Below are 15,063 nucleotides of genomic sequence, written 5' to 3'. Positions count from 1 at the left end.
TTTATATATGAGTGAATAAATTAGAGTTGCATGATGCATCATTCATTTAGGTAGTTGCATTTAAATTAGGTTGCATTGCATGACATTCCATCACTTTAACCTTAATTATTTACCTTGGATTTAGCATGAGGACATGCTAGTGTTTAAGTGTGGGGAGGTTGATAAACATATATTTCATGAGTTTTTTTGTGCTTAATTTGAGTGATTTATACAATCATTCACCTGCTTATTCACATTAATTGCATGGTTTTACTCTCCCTTCCTTATTATGTCATATTGTGAAAAACATGTTTCCTAAGCTTTAAAAATTAATTATTTTAATTACCTTTATTTCCATTCGATGCCGTGATCAGTGTGTTGAGTAGTTTCAGATTTTCTAAGGAAGAAAGACTTAAAGGATGGAAAAGGAAACATACTAAAATGGAAGGAGAAAGCAAAACGGAGCTTTAAGGAAACTGGTATCCACGCGATCGTATGGATGACGCGATCGCGTGCCAAGCACGAATCAGCAGCGACGCGGCCGCATGACTGACGCGACCGCGCGCCTTAAGCAGAACGCATATGACGCGGTTGCATGACTGACGCGACCGCGTGGCAAGGAAAAGCTCCAAATGACGCGACCGCGTGACCCACGCGGACGCGTGACAGAGGCCACGCATCAGAATTTATAGAATACGCCCCCAGCGAATTCTGAAGCCCTTTTTAGCCCAGATCCAAGTACAGACAGCATAGACCAGAGGTTATAAAGTGTGGGAATGCACCCATTCAAGGAGAGCTCGCATATTTTACCTTTCAATGATTTAGATTTAGTTGAGAGGGAGATCTTCTCTCTCTCTTTTAGGATTTAGGATTTCTTCTTGTTTTAAGAGTAACTCTGGATCCCAAGTTTAATGTTCTTTTATTTTAGTTTTACTTCTATTTATTTATTCCAACATTTGAATTGATTATTATAATTTGATCTAAGAATTCTTCCATGTTACAGACTATTATTTGAATTAATGATAATTGAGGTATTTTTAGTTTATGATTGTTCTTTTTGATTTAAGTTACCATTGCTTCCCATCTAAGGACATTTTTATTATTCCAGCAATTTTACTTTTTCCCCTTTTGATTCTGGTTAAGAATTTAGTAACTCAACAGTTATTAAACTCAACATAATTGATAATCGTTATCTTGCTAATTGAGCTGAACTTAAGTAATCCCAACCTTTTCTTAGGAAATAAATAGGATTCAAAGGTCAATTTAATTAGTCCCTTGACTTTCCTTTCCCTGGTACAGGTTGATCAAGTGGAGTTTAGATTCAACTTTCATTATAGTTGAGAGAGATAACTACGTTGGACCTCCAACTTCTCTTACCTTGCCAAAAGTTTGCTTTACAGTATTTATTTATTTTTAATTGCCATTTACTTTACCTGTCATTCAAATTACTTGCTTCTCATCTTCTAAACCCCGATTACAACCTCTATAGCCAATAATAAGAACATACTTCCTCGCAGTTCCTTGAGAAGACGACCCGAGGTTTGAATACTCGGTTAACAATTTCTAAAGGGGTTTGTTACTTGTAACACCCAAAACGTTTGTACGAAGGGATTCTTGTCGGTTTAGAGACTATATCTACAACGCAACTGTTTCTATGAATCTCTTTACTGGTAAAAAGCCTCTCGTCAGGGACGCCTCAGAGGAAGGGAGTTCTTGAAATTGATGCTCTGAATGCCATATTGGCTCAGAACAAAATATTGACTCAGCAAGTCAATATAATTTCTCAGAGTCTGAATGGATTACAAGTTGCATCCAACAGTACTAAAGAGGCATCTTCTGAAGAAGAAGCTTATGATCCTGAGAACCCTGCAATAGCAGAGATGAATTACATGGGGGAAACCTATGGAAACACCTATAATCTCTCATGGAGAAAACATCCAAATTTCTCATGGAAGGATCAACAAAATCCTCAACAAGGCTTTAATAATGGTGGAAGAAACAGGTTCAGCAATAGCAAACCTTTTTCATCATCCACTCAGCAACAGACAGAGAATTCTGAGCAGAATCCATCTAGCTTAGCAAATATAGTCTCTGATCTATCTAAGGCCACTCTAAGTTTCATAAATGCCACAGACACATAACTGGGTGAACCTTTTCAGATTGTGAATCAGCTTTGCTAGAGTCCCCAATTAGAGGTGTCCAGGGTTCTTAAGCACACTCTTCTTTTTGCTTTGGACTTCGACTTTAACCGCTCAGTCTCAAGTTTTCACTTGACACCTTCACGCCACAAGCACATGGTTAGGGACAGCTTGGTTTAGCCGCTTAGGCCAGGATTTTATTCCTGTGGGCCCTCCTATCCACTGATGCTCAAAGCCTTAGATCCTTTTTATCACCCTTGCCTTTTGGTTTAAAGGGGTATTGGCTTTTTCTACTTGCTTCTCTTTTTTTTTTTTGCAAGCTTTTCACTGCTTTTTCTTGCTTCAAGAATTAATTTTATGATTTTTCAGATCATTAGATAACATTTCTCCTTTTCCATTCATTCTTTCAAGAGCCAACAATTTTAACATTCATAAACAATAAAATTCAAAAATATGCACTGTTCAAGCATTCATTCAGAAGAACAATAGTATTGCCACCACATCAAAATAATTAAACTGTTTTAAAATTTGAAATTCATGCACTTCTTTTTCTTTTTCAATTTAAAAACATTTTTCATTTAAGAAAGGTGATAGATTCATTTTCATAGCTTTAAGGCATAGACACTTAGACCCTAATGATCATGTAATAAAGACATAAACATAAATAACATAAGCATAAAAATTCGAAAAACAGGAAAATAAAGAACAAGGAAATTAAAGAACGGGTCCACCTTAGTGATGGCGGCTTGTTCTTCCTCTTGAAGATCTTATGGAGTGCTTGAGCTCCTCAATGTCTCTTCCTTGCCTTTATTGCTCCTCTCTCATGGTTCTTTTGTCTTCTCTAATTTCATGGAGGAGGATGGAATGCTCTTGGTGCTCCACCCTTAGTTGTCCCATGTTGGAACTTAATTCTCCTAGGGAGGTATTGATTTTGCTCCCAATAGTTTTGTGGAGAAAATGCATCCTTTGAGGCATCTCAGGGATTTTATGATGAGAAATTTCCTCATGCTCTTGTTCATGAGTGGAATCTCTTGTTTGCTCCATCCTTTTCTTAGTGATGGGCTTGTCCTCATCAATGAGGATGTCTTTCTCTATGTCAATTCCAGCTGAATTGCAGAGGTGACAAATGAGATGAGGGAAGGCTAACCTTGCCATAGTAGAGGACTTGTCTGCCACCTTGTAGAGTTCTTGGGATATAACATCATGAACTTCTACTTCCTCTCTAATCATGATGCTATGAATCATGATAGCCCGGTCTATAGTAGCTTCGGACCGGTTGCTAGTGGGAATGATTGAGCGTTGGATGAACTCCAACCATCCCCTAGCCACGGGCTTGAGGTCATGCCTTCTTAGTTGAACCAGCTTTCCTCTTGAATCTCTCTTCCATTGAGCGCCCTCTTCACATATGTCCATGAGGACCTGGTCCAACCTTTGATCAAAGTTGACCCTTCTAGTATAGGGGTGTGCATCTCCTTGCATCATGGGCAAGTTGAATGCCAACCTTACATTTTTCGGACAAAAATCCAAGTATTTCCCTCGGACCATTGTAAGCCAATTCTTAGGGTCTGGGTTCACACTTTGATCATGGTTCTTGGTGATCCATGCATTGGCATAGAACTCTTGAACCATTAAGATTCTGACTTGTTGAATGGGGTTGGTGAGAACTTCCCAACCTCTTCTTTGGATCTCATGTCGAATCTTCGGATATTCGCCCTTTTTGAGCTTAAAAGGGACCTCGGGGATCACCTTCTTCTTGGCCACAACTTCATAGAAGTGGTCTTGATGCACCCTTGAGAGGAATCTCTCCATCTCCCATGACTCAGAGGTGGAAGCTTTTGCCTTCCCTTTCCTCTTTCTAGAGGTTTCTCCGGCCTTTGGTGCCATTAATGGTTATGGAAAAACAAAAAGCTTTAGCTTTTACCACACCAAACTTAGAAGGTTGCTCGTCCTCGAGCAAAAGAAGAAAGAAGAGAGTAGAAAAAGAAGAAATAGAGGAGATGGAGTGGGCTTTGTGTTTCGACCAAGGGGGAGAAGTGGTGTTTAGGTTATGTGAAAATGAAGGAGTGAAGATGGGTTTATATAGGAGTGAGAGGGGTGTGTATGGTTTGGCCATTATGGGTGGGTTTAGGAGGGAAAGTGGTTTGAATTTGGATGGTGAGGTAGGTAGGGTTTTAAGAAGGATGGATGTGAGTGGTGAAGAGAATGGTAGGATTTGATAGGTGAGGGGTTTTGGGGGAAGAGGTATTAAGGTGATTGGTGAATGGGTGAAGAAGAGAGAGAGTGGTGGGATAGGTGGGGATCCTGTGGGGTCCACAGATCCTGAGATGTCAAGGATATCTCATCCCTGCACCAAGTGGCATGCAAAATGCCCCCTTTCTGCCAATCCTGGCGTTAAACGCCAGGCTGCTGCCCATTTCTGGCATTTAACGCCAGCTTCTTGCCCATTCCTGGCGTTAAACGCCAGTCTGGTGCCCATTCCTGGCGTTAAACGCCCAGAATGGTACCAGACTGGGCGTTTAACGCCCATTCTGCTACCTTTACTGGCGTTTAAACGCCAGTAACTGTCTCCTCCAGGGTGTTCTATTTTTCATTCTGTTTTTCACTTTGTTTTTGCTTTTACAATTGTTTTTGTGACTTCACATGATCATCAACCTACAGAAAACATAAAATAACAATAGAAAATAGAAATTTAACATAGATAAGTAAAAATTGGGTTGCCTCCCAACAAGCGCTTCTTTAATGTCAATAGCTTGACAGTGGCTCTTATGGAGCCTCACAGATGTTCAGAGCAATGTTGGAACCTCCCAACACCAAACTTAGAGTTTGACTGTGGGGGCTCTGTTTGACTCTGTATTGAGAGACGCTCTTCATACTTCCTCTCCATGGTTACAGAGGGATATCCTTGAGCTTTAAACACAAGGGAGTCTTCATTCACTTGAATGATCAATTCTCCTCTGTCAACATTAATCACAGCCTTTGCTATGGCTAGGAAGGGTCTGCCAAGGATGATGGATTCATCCATACACTTCCCAGTTTCTAGGATTATGAAATCAGCAGGGATGTAATGGTCTTCAACCTTTACCAAGACATCCTCTACAAGTCCATAAGCCTGTTTCTTTGAATTGTCTGCCATCTCTAGTGAGATTCTTGCAGCTTGTACCTCAATGATCCCTAGCTTCTCCATTACAGAGAGAAGCATAAGGTTTATGCTTGACCTTAGGTCACACAGAGCCTTCTCAAAGGTCATGGTGCCTATGATACAAGGGATTGAGAACTTTCCAGGGTCTTGTCTCTTTTGAGGTAATCTCTGCCTAGTCAAGTCATCCAATTCTTTGATGAGTAATGGAGGTTTATTCTCCCAAGTATCATTACCAAATAACTTGGCATTTAGCTTCATGATTGCTCCAAGGTACTTAGCAACTTGCTCTTTAGTGACATCTTCATCCTCTTCAGAGGAAGAATACTCATCAGAGCTCATGAATGGCAAAAGTAAATTCAATGGAATCTCTATGGTCTCAGTGTGAGCCTCAGATTCCCATGGTTCCTCATCAAGGAACTCCATGGAGGTCAGTAGACGTCCATTGAGGTCTTCCTTAGTGGAGATCACTGCCTCTTCCTCCTCTCCAGGTTCGGCCATGTGAGACATGTTTATGGCCTTGCACTCTCTCTTTGGATTCTCTTCTGTATTGCTTGGGAGAGTACTAGGAGGGAGTTCAGTAATTTTCTTACTCAGCTGACCCACTTGTGCCTCCAAATTTCTAAAGGAGGACCTTGTTTCAGTCATGAAACTTTGAGTGGTTTTAATTAGATCAGAGACAATACTTGCTAAGTCAGAGTGGCTTTGCTTAGAGTTCTCTGTCTGTTGCTGAGAAGATGATGGAAAAGGTTTGCTATTGCTAAACCTGTTTCTTCTATCATTATTGTTGTTGAAACCTTGTTGAGGTCTCTGTTGATCCTTCCATGAGAGATTTGGATGATTTCTCCATGAAGGATTATAGGTGTTTCCATAGGGTTCTCCCATATAATTCACCTCTTCCATTGCTGGGTTCTCAGGATCATAAGCTTCTTTTTCAGAGGAAGCTTCCTTAGTACTGTCTGTTGCTGCTTGCATTTCAGACAGACTCTGAAAAATCATATTGACTTATTGGGTCAATATTTTATTCTGAGCCAATATGGCATTCAGAGTATCAATCTCAAGAACTTCTTTCTTTTGAGCTATCCCATTATTCACAGGATTCCTTTCAGAAGTGTACATGAATTAGTTATTTGCAACCATTTCAATGAGTTTCTGAGCTTCTACAGGCGTCTTCTTTAGATGAAGAGATCCTCTAGCAGAGCTATCCAATGACATCTTGGATAGTTTAGACAGACCATCATAGAAAATTCCTATGATGCTCCATTCTGAAAGCATGTCAGAAGGGCACCTTCTGATCAATTGCTTGTATCTCTCCCAAGCTTCATAGAGGGACTCACCATCCTTCTGTCTAAAGGTTTGGACTTCCACTCTAAGCTTACTCAATTTTTGAGGTGGAAAGAACTTTGCCAAGAAGGCATTGACTAGCTTTTTCCAAGAGTTCAGGCTTTCTTTAGGTTGTGAATCCAACCATGTTCTAGCTCTGTCTCTTACAGCAAAAGGAAAGAGCATAAGTCTGTAGACTTCAGGGTCAACCCCGTTGGTCTTGACAGTGTCACAGATTTACAAGAACTCAGCTAAGAACTGATGAGGATCTTCCAATGGAAGTCCATGAAACTTGCAATTCTGTTGCATTAGAGAAACTAATTGAGGCTTAAGCTCAAAGTTGTTTTCTCCAATGGCAGGGATAGAGATGCTTCTTCCATAAAAATCAGGAGTAGGTGCAGTAAAGTCACCAAGCACCTTCCTTGCATTGTTGGCATTGTTGTTTTCGGCTGCCATGGTTTCTTCTTCCTTGAAAAGCTCTGTTAGGCCCTCTAAAAAGAATTATTCTTTAGCTTCTCTTAGCTTTCTCTTCAAGGTCCTTTCAGGTTCAGGATCAGCTTGAACAAGTATGCCTTTATCTTTGTTCCTACTCATATGAAAGAGAAGAGAACAAGAAAGTAGGGAATCCTCTATGTCACAGTATAGAGATTCCTTGAGGTGGCAGAGGAAAAGAAGAATAGAAGGAGGAGGTGGAGAAGAGGGAATTCGAACTTATCAAGAGGGACAGAGTTCGAATTGCACCTTGATGAGGAGTCTTAGTCCCTTAAATAGAAGGATGTGAGAAGAGGGGAAGAAATTTTTGAAATTAAAGTAAGAGATTTTAAAAATTTGGTAATTGGTTTTCGAAAACTAAGATTGAGAAAGAAATCAAGTGATTTTTGAAAAAGATTTTGAAATCAGAATTTAAAAAGATGTGATTGAAAAGATATTATTGAAAAGATATGATTGAAAATCAATTTAGAAAAAGAAAGTTTTTAAAATTAAAGTTGATTACTTGACTAACAAGAAATTAAAAGATATGATTCTAAAATTTAAAGTTTGATCCTTTCTTAATAGGCAAGTAACAACTTGAAAATTTTGAAGTAAATCTTGAATTGAAGCAAGGATTTTTGAAAATAGTAAAAATAAATATAAAATGGAAAGAAATTGATTTTGAAAGAGATATTATTGAAAAGATATGATTTGAAAAAGATTTGATTTTGAAAAATTATGAAAACTTGAAAAAAATGTGAATTAAAAACAAAATCTTCCCTCTAGTGTCATCCTGGCGTTTAACGCCCAAATCTCTACCTTTTTGGGCGTTAAACGCCCAGCCAGGTACCCTGGCTGGCGTTTAAACGCCAATTTTCCTTCTTCACTGGGCGTTTTGAACGCCCAGCTTTTTCTGTTTGATTACTCTACTGAATGTTCTGAATCTTTAATTCTCTGTATTATTGACTTGAAAAGACACAATTTTGAAAATATTTTTGGATTTTTAATGATGAGAAACAATAAAAATGCAACTAAGATCAAATAAACAATGCATGCAGGACACCAAACTTAAAAATTTTCATATAGCAGACACTAATAAATTGAGAATGCATATGAGAAACAACAAAACACACAAAACAAGAGAATTTAAAGATCAGAGCACTGAAATCATCAAGAACAACTTGAAGATTAATGAAGACAATTGCATGCCAAAAAACTTGGTATGCGATTGACACCAAACTTGAAATTAGACAATAGACTCAAACAAGAAACATAAAATATTTTTTATTTTCATGGTTTTAAAAAAAATTTTTGTGATTTTCGAAACTTATATGAAAAAGAAAATAAAGAGAATCAAAACTTTTAATAAGAATTCCAAGAATCATGCAATGTTAGTCTAAAGCTTCAGTCTAAAAAGATTAGACATGTTTGGCCAAGCTTCAGTAGGACATTACATTCAATAGCTAAATTGATGAGAGTCAATCAGCTTTTGTGATGGTGGGAACATCACCTTGAAACTCTAGAATTCATTCTTAAAAATTTTGAAAAAAGATACCTAATCTAAGCAACAAGATGAACCGTCAGTTGTCCAAACTCGAACAATCCCCGGCAACGGCGCCAAAAACTTGGTGTGAAGAAATTGTGATCATCAACAATGGCGCCAAGGGACTTGGAGCTCTCAAACGTGAATCACACTTTGTCACAATTCCGCACAACTAACCAGCAAGTGCACTGGGTCGTCCAAGTAATAAACCTTACGTGAGTAAGGGTCAATCCCACGGAGACTGTCAGCTTGAAGCAAGCTATGGTCATCTTGTAAATCTCAGTCAGGCGGATTCAAATGGTTATGGAGGATTGATAATTAAAAGATGAATAAAACATAAAATAAAGTTAGAGATACTTATGTAATTCATTGGTGGATTTCAGATAAGCGTATGAAGATGCTTTGTTCCCCTTGAACCTCTGCTTTCCTATTGCCTCCTTCCAATCATTCATACTCATTTCCATCGAAAGCTTTATGTTGGGCATCACCATTGTCAATGGCTACATCCCGTCCTCTCAGTGAAAATGGTCCTGATGCTCTGTCACAACATCGGCTAATCAGCTGTCGGTTCTCGATCATGTCGGAATAGGATCCATTGATCCTTTTGCGTCTGTCACACGCCCCACAATCGCGAGTTTGAAGCTCGTCACAGTCATCCCTTCCCAGATCCTACTCGGAATACCACAGACAAGGTTTAGACTTTCCGGATCTCAGGAATGGCCGCCAATAATTCTAGCCTATACCACGAAGGTTCCAATCTTAGATTAGAAACCCAAGAGATACGCATTCAAGCCATTGCTAGTAGAACAGAGGTGGTTGTCAGGCACATTTTCATAGGTGAGAATGATGATGAGTGTCACGGATCATCACATTCATCAAGTTGAAGAACGAATGAATATCTTGGAGAAGAAATAGACTTGAGTTGAATAGAAAAACAATAGTACTTTGTATTAATTCATGAAGAACAGTAGAGCTCCACACCTTAATCTATGGTATGTAGAAACTCCACCGTTGAAAATACAAAAGTGATAATGGTGGTCATTGGCTTCGGCCCCAGAGAGGGAACCTGAAGAACCAAGATGAAAATACAATAGTGAAAGGTCCTATTTATAGAGAACTAGTAGCCTAGGGTTTACAAAAATAAGTAATTAATGCAGAAATCTTCTTCTGGGCCCACTTGGTGTGTGCTTGGGCTGAGCATTGAAGTATTTTCATGTAGAGACTTTTCTTGGAGTTAAACGCCAGCTTTTGTGCCAGTTTTGGAGTTAAACGCCAGAATTCTTGAGCTGACTTGGAACGCCTATTTGGGCCATCAAATCTTGGGAAAAGTATAGACTATTATATATTTCTGGAAAGCCCAGGATGTCTACTTTCCAACGCAATTAAGAGCGCGCCAATTGGGCTTCTGTAGCTCCAGAAAATCCACTTTGAGTGCAGGGAGGTCAGAATCCAACAGCATCTGCAGTCCTTTTTCAGCCTCTGAATCAAATTTTTGCTCAGGTCCCTCAATTCCAGCCAGAAAATATCTGAAATCACAGAAAAACACACAAACATATAGTAAAGTCCAGAAAAGTGATTTTTATTTAAAAACTAATAAAAATATAATAAAAACTAATTAAAATATACTAAAAACATACTAAAAACAATGCCAAAAAGCGTATAAATTATCCGCTCATCATTGAACCCCCACATTCAAACTCTAAGTTTGGTGTTGGGAGGTCTCAACAATGCTCTAAACATCTGTGAGGCTCCATGAGAGCTCACTGTCAAGCTATTGATATTAAAGAAGTGCTTGTTGGGAGGCAACCCAATGTTATTTAATTATATCTATTTTTATTGTTATTTTATGTTTTTTTTAGGTTGATGATCATGTGGAGTCACAAAAACTACTGAAAAATCAAAAACAGAATGAAAAACAGCTTTAAAAATAGATCACCCTGGAGGAAGAACTTACTGGCATTTAAACGCCAGTAAGAAGCATCAAACTGGCGTTTAACGCCAGAAAGAAGCATCAAGCTGGCGTTAAACACCAGAAACAAGCACCACACTGGCGTTTAACGCCAGAACAGAGCATGGAAGTGGCGTTAAACACCAGAAACAGGCAACATTTGGGCGTTTAATGCCAAAAACAAGCAGCAAGCTGGCGTTTAGCGCCAGACATGCATGCTAAGGGCATTTTACATGCCTAATTGGAGCAGGGATGTTAAGTCCTTGACCCCACAGGATCTGTGGAGCCACAGGATCCCCACCTCTTCTTCTCTCCTCTTCACACCTTTCCATAACACTCTTCCATAAATACCCTTCACCAATTACCTCATTCTCTCTTCCCCATCACCTCTTCACCACTCTCCCCTCCCAACCCCACCCACACATAGCTGAACCACTCACCTCCCTCCATCTCCTCCATTTTCTTCTTCTTCTACTACCTTCTTCCTTCTTTTGCTCGAGAACGAGCAAACCTTTTAAGTTTGGTGTGGTAAAAGCATTGCTTTTTGTTTTTCCATAACCATTTATGGCACCTAAGGCCGGAGAAACCTCTAGAAAGAGGAAAGGGAAGACAAAAGCTTCCACTACCAAGTCATGGGAGATGGAGAGATTCATCTCAAGGGTCCACAGCTCAGTAGTAGAGCATTTGACTGCAAAATAAGAGATCATGGACCTTAACAAGAGTATGAGGAAATTCCTCACCATGAAATCCCTGAGATACCTCAAGGGATGAACTTCCCTCCACAAAACTATTAGGAGCAAATCAACACTTCCCTAGGAGAATTAAGCTCCAACATGGGACAACTAAGGATGGAGCACCAAGAGCACTCTATCATCCTCCATGAGATTAGAGAAGATCACAGAGCTATGAGGGAGGAGCAACAAAGACAAGGAAGAGACATAGAGGAGCTCAAGAGCACCATTGGTTCTTCAAGATGAGGAAGACGTCACCCTCACTAAGGTGAACCCATTCCTTAATCTCCTTGTTCTTATTTTCCTATTTTTCGTTTACTATACTTTATGTTTATGTTTGTGTCTTATTACATTATCATTAGTATTTAAGTGTCTATGCCTTAAAGTTATGAATGTCCTATGAATCCATCACCTCTCTTAAATGAAAAATGTTTTAATTACAAAAGAACAAGAAGTACATGATTTCGAATTCATCCTTGAAACTAGCTTAATTATTTTGATGTGGTGACAATACTTTTTGTTTTCTTAATGAATGCTTGAACAGTGCATATGTCTTTTGAAATTGTTGTTTATGAATGTTAAATATGTTGGCTCTTAAAAGAATGATGAAAAAGGAGACATGTTATTTGATAATCTGAAAAATCATAAAAATGATTCTTGAAGAAAGAAAAAGCGGTGAATACAAAAGCTTGCGAAAAAAAATTAAAAAATGGCAAAAAGAAAAAGAAAAATAAAAAGCAAGTAGAAAAAGCCAAAAGCTCTTTAAACCAAAAGGCAAGAGCAAAAAGCCAATAGCCCTTAAAACCAAAAGGCAAGGGTAATAAAAAGGATCCAAGGCTTTGAGCATCAGTGGATAGGAGGGCCTAAAGGAATAAAATCCTGGCCTAAGCGGCTAAACCAAGCTGTCCCTAACCATGTGCTTGTGGCGTGAAGGTGTCAAGTGAAAACTTGAGACTGAGCGGTTAAATTCAAGGTCCAAAGCAAAAAAAGAGTGTGCTTAAGAACCCTGGATACCTCTAATTGGGAACTTTAGCAAAGCTGAGTCACAATCTGAAAAGGTTCACTCAGTTATGTGTCTGTGGCATTTATGTATCCGGTGGTAATACTGGAAAATAGAGTGCTTACGGCCACGGCCAAGACTCATAAAGTAGCTGTGTTCAAGAATCAACATACTGAACTAGGAGAATTAATAACACTATCTGAATTCTAAGTTCCTATAGATGCCAATCATTCTGAACTTCAAGGGATAAAGTGAGATGCCAAAACTATTCAAGAGGCAAAAAGCTACTAGTCCCGCTCATCTGATTGGAGCTAAGTTTCATTGATATCTTGGAATTTATAGTATATTCTCTTCTTTTTATCCTATTTGATTTTCAGTTGCTTGGGGACAAGCAACAATTTAAGTTTGGTGTTGTGATGAACGGATAATTTATACGCTTTTTGGCATTGTTTTTACATAGTTTTTAGTATGATTTACTTAGTTTTTAGTATATTTTTATTCGTTTTTAAATAAAAATCACATTTTTGGACTTTACTATGAGTTTGTATGTTTTTCTATGATTTCAGGTATTTTCTGGCTGAAATTGAGGGACTTGAGCAAAAATCAGATTCAGAGGTTGAAGAAGGACTGCAGATGCTATTGGATTCTGATCTCCCAGCACTCAAAGTGGATTTTCTAGAGCTACAAGAGTTTAACTGGCGCGCTCTCAATTTCTTTGGAAAGTAGACATCCAGGGCTTTCTAGAAATATATAATAGTCCATACTTTGCCCGAGTTTAGATGACATAAACTGGCGTTCAACGCTAGCTCTCTCCCCTATTCTAGAGTTAAACACCAGAAACAGGTTGCAAAGCAGAGTTAAACGCCAGAAACAGGTTACAAACTGGCGTTTAACTCCAAGGAAGACCTCTACACGTGAAAGCTTCAATGCTCAGCCCAAGCACACACCAAGTGGGCCCGGAAGTGAATTTCTGCATCATTTACTCATTTCTATAACCCTAGTAACTAGTTTAGTATAAATAGAACTTTTTACTATCATCTTAGGAGATCTTTGATTAGTTTTATGCTATCTTAGACCTTTATGGGGGATGGCCATTCGGCCATGCCTAGACCTTGTTCTTATGTATTTTCAACAGTAGAGTTTCTACACACCATAGATTAAGGTGTGGAGCTCTGCTGTTCCTCATGAATGAATGCAAAGTACTACTGTTTTTCTATTCAATTCAAGCCTATTTCTTCTCTAAGATATTCATTCGCACTCAAGAACATGATGAATGTGATGATTATGTGACGCTCATCATCATTCTCACTTATGAACGCGTGCCTGACAAACACTTCCGTTCTACATGCAAACAAGCTTGAATGTGTATCTCTTTGCATTCTAATCGTGAGATCAGAGTCTTCGTGGTATAGGCTAGAACTATTGGCGGTCATTCTTGAGGTCCGGAAAGTCTAAACCTTGTCTGTGGTATTCCGAGTAGGATCCGGGAAGGGATGGCTGTGACGAGCTTCAAACTCGCGAGTGCTGGGCATAGTGACAGACGCAAAAGGATTACTGAATCCTATTCCAGTATGATCGAGAACCGACAGATGATTAGCCGTGCGGTGACAGCGCATTTTGGACCATTTTCACTGAGAGGACGGGATGTAGCCATTCACAACGGTGATGCCCAACATACAGCTTGCCATAGAAAGGAGTATGAATGATTGGATGAAGACAGCAGGAAAGCAGAGGTTCAGGAGGAACGAAAGCATCTCTATACGCTTATCTGAAATTCTTACCAATGACTTACATAAGTATCTCTATCCCATTTTATGTTTTATTTATCTTTTAATTATTAAAACTCTATAACCATTTGAATCCGCCTGACTGAGATTTACAAGGTGACCATAGCTTGCTTCAAGCCGACAATCTCCATGGGATCGACCCTTACTCACGTAAGGTTTATTACTTGGACAACCCAGTGCACTTGTTGGTTAGTTGTGCGAAGTTGTGACAAAGAACTAAGATTAAGAACGTGCATATTGAGTTTTTAGCGCCGTTACCAAGGAATGAAAGATCACGATCACGATTTCGTGCACCAGGTGGCAATACCTTTTGTTTTCTGAATGAATGCTTGAACATTACATATTTTTAAATTTGTTGTTTATGAATGTTAAAATTGTTGGCTCTTGAAAGAATGATGAAAAAGGAGAAATGTTATTTGATAATCTGAAAAATCATAAAATTGATTCTTGAAGCAAGAAAAAGCAGTGAACACAAAGCTTGCAGAAAAATTGCGAAAAAAAAGAGAAAGAAAAAGAAAAAGCAAGCAGAAAAAGCCAATAGCCCTTTAAACCAAAAGGCAAGGGTAAAAAGGATCCAAGGCTTTGAGCACTAATGGATAGGAGGGCCTAAAAGGAATAAAATCCTGGCCTAAGCGGCTAAACCAAGCTGTCCCTAACCATGTGCTTGTGGCGTGAAGGTGTCAAGTGAAAAGCTTGAGACTGAGCGATTAAAGTCGTGGTCCAAAGCAAAAAGAGTGTGCTTAAGAGCTCTGGACACCTCTAAATGGGGACTCTAGCAAAGCTGAGTCACAATCTGAAAAGGTTCACCCAGTTATGTGTGTGACATTTATGTATCCGGTGGTAATACTGGAAAACAAAGTGCTTAGGGTCACGGCCAAGACTCATAAAGTAGCTGTGTTCAAGAATCAACATACTGAACTAGGAGAATCAATAATACTATATGAATTCTGAGTTCCTATAGATGCCAATCATTCTGAACATCAAAGGATAAAGTGAGATGCCAAAAC

The 15,063-nt window shown here is 39.0% G+C and overlaps 1 non-coding gene across 1 annotated transcript; it reads left to right on the top strand.

Annotated features, from left to right (window-relative positions):
• Positions 1-6,522: 6,522 nt before the first annotated feature.
• LOC148565526 (small nucleolar RNA R71) lies at positions 6,523-6,630 on the top strand. The gene has a single exon (XR_015885444.1). It is a non-coding gene; the product is annotated as a small nucleolar RNA R71 (small nucleolar RNA).
• The last annotated feature ends 8,433 nt before the right edge of the window (positions 6,631-15,063 follow it).

The sequence above is a fragment of the Arachis ipaensis genome, chromosome B5 (genome assembly GCF_059453495.1).
Source record: "Arachis ipaensis isolate K30076 ecotype BB chromosome B5, ASM5945349v1, whole genome shotgun sequence".
Taxonomy (NCBI): domain Eukaryota; kingdom Viridiplantae; phylum Streptophyta; class Magnoliopsida; order Fabales; family Fabaceae; genus Arachis; species Arachis ipaensis.
This window is presented reverse-complemented; position numbering and strand designations above follow the sequence as displayed.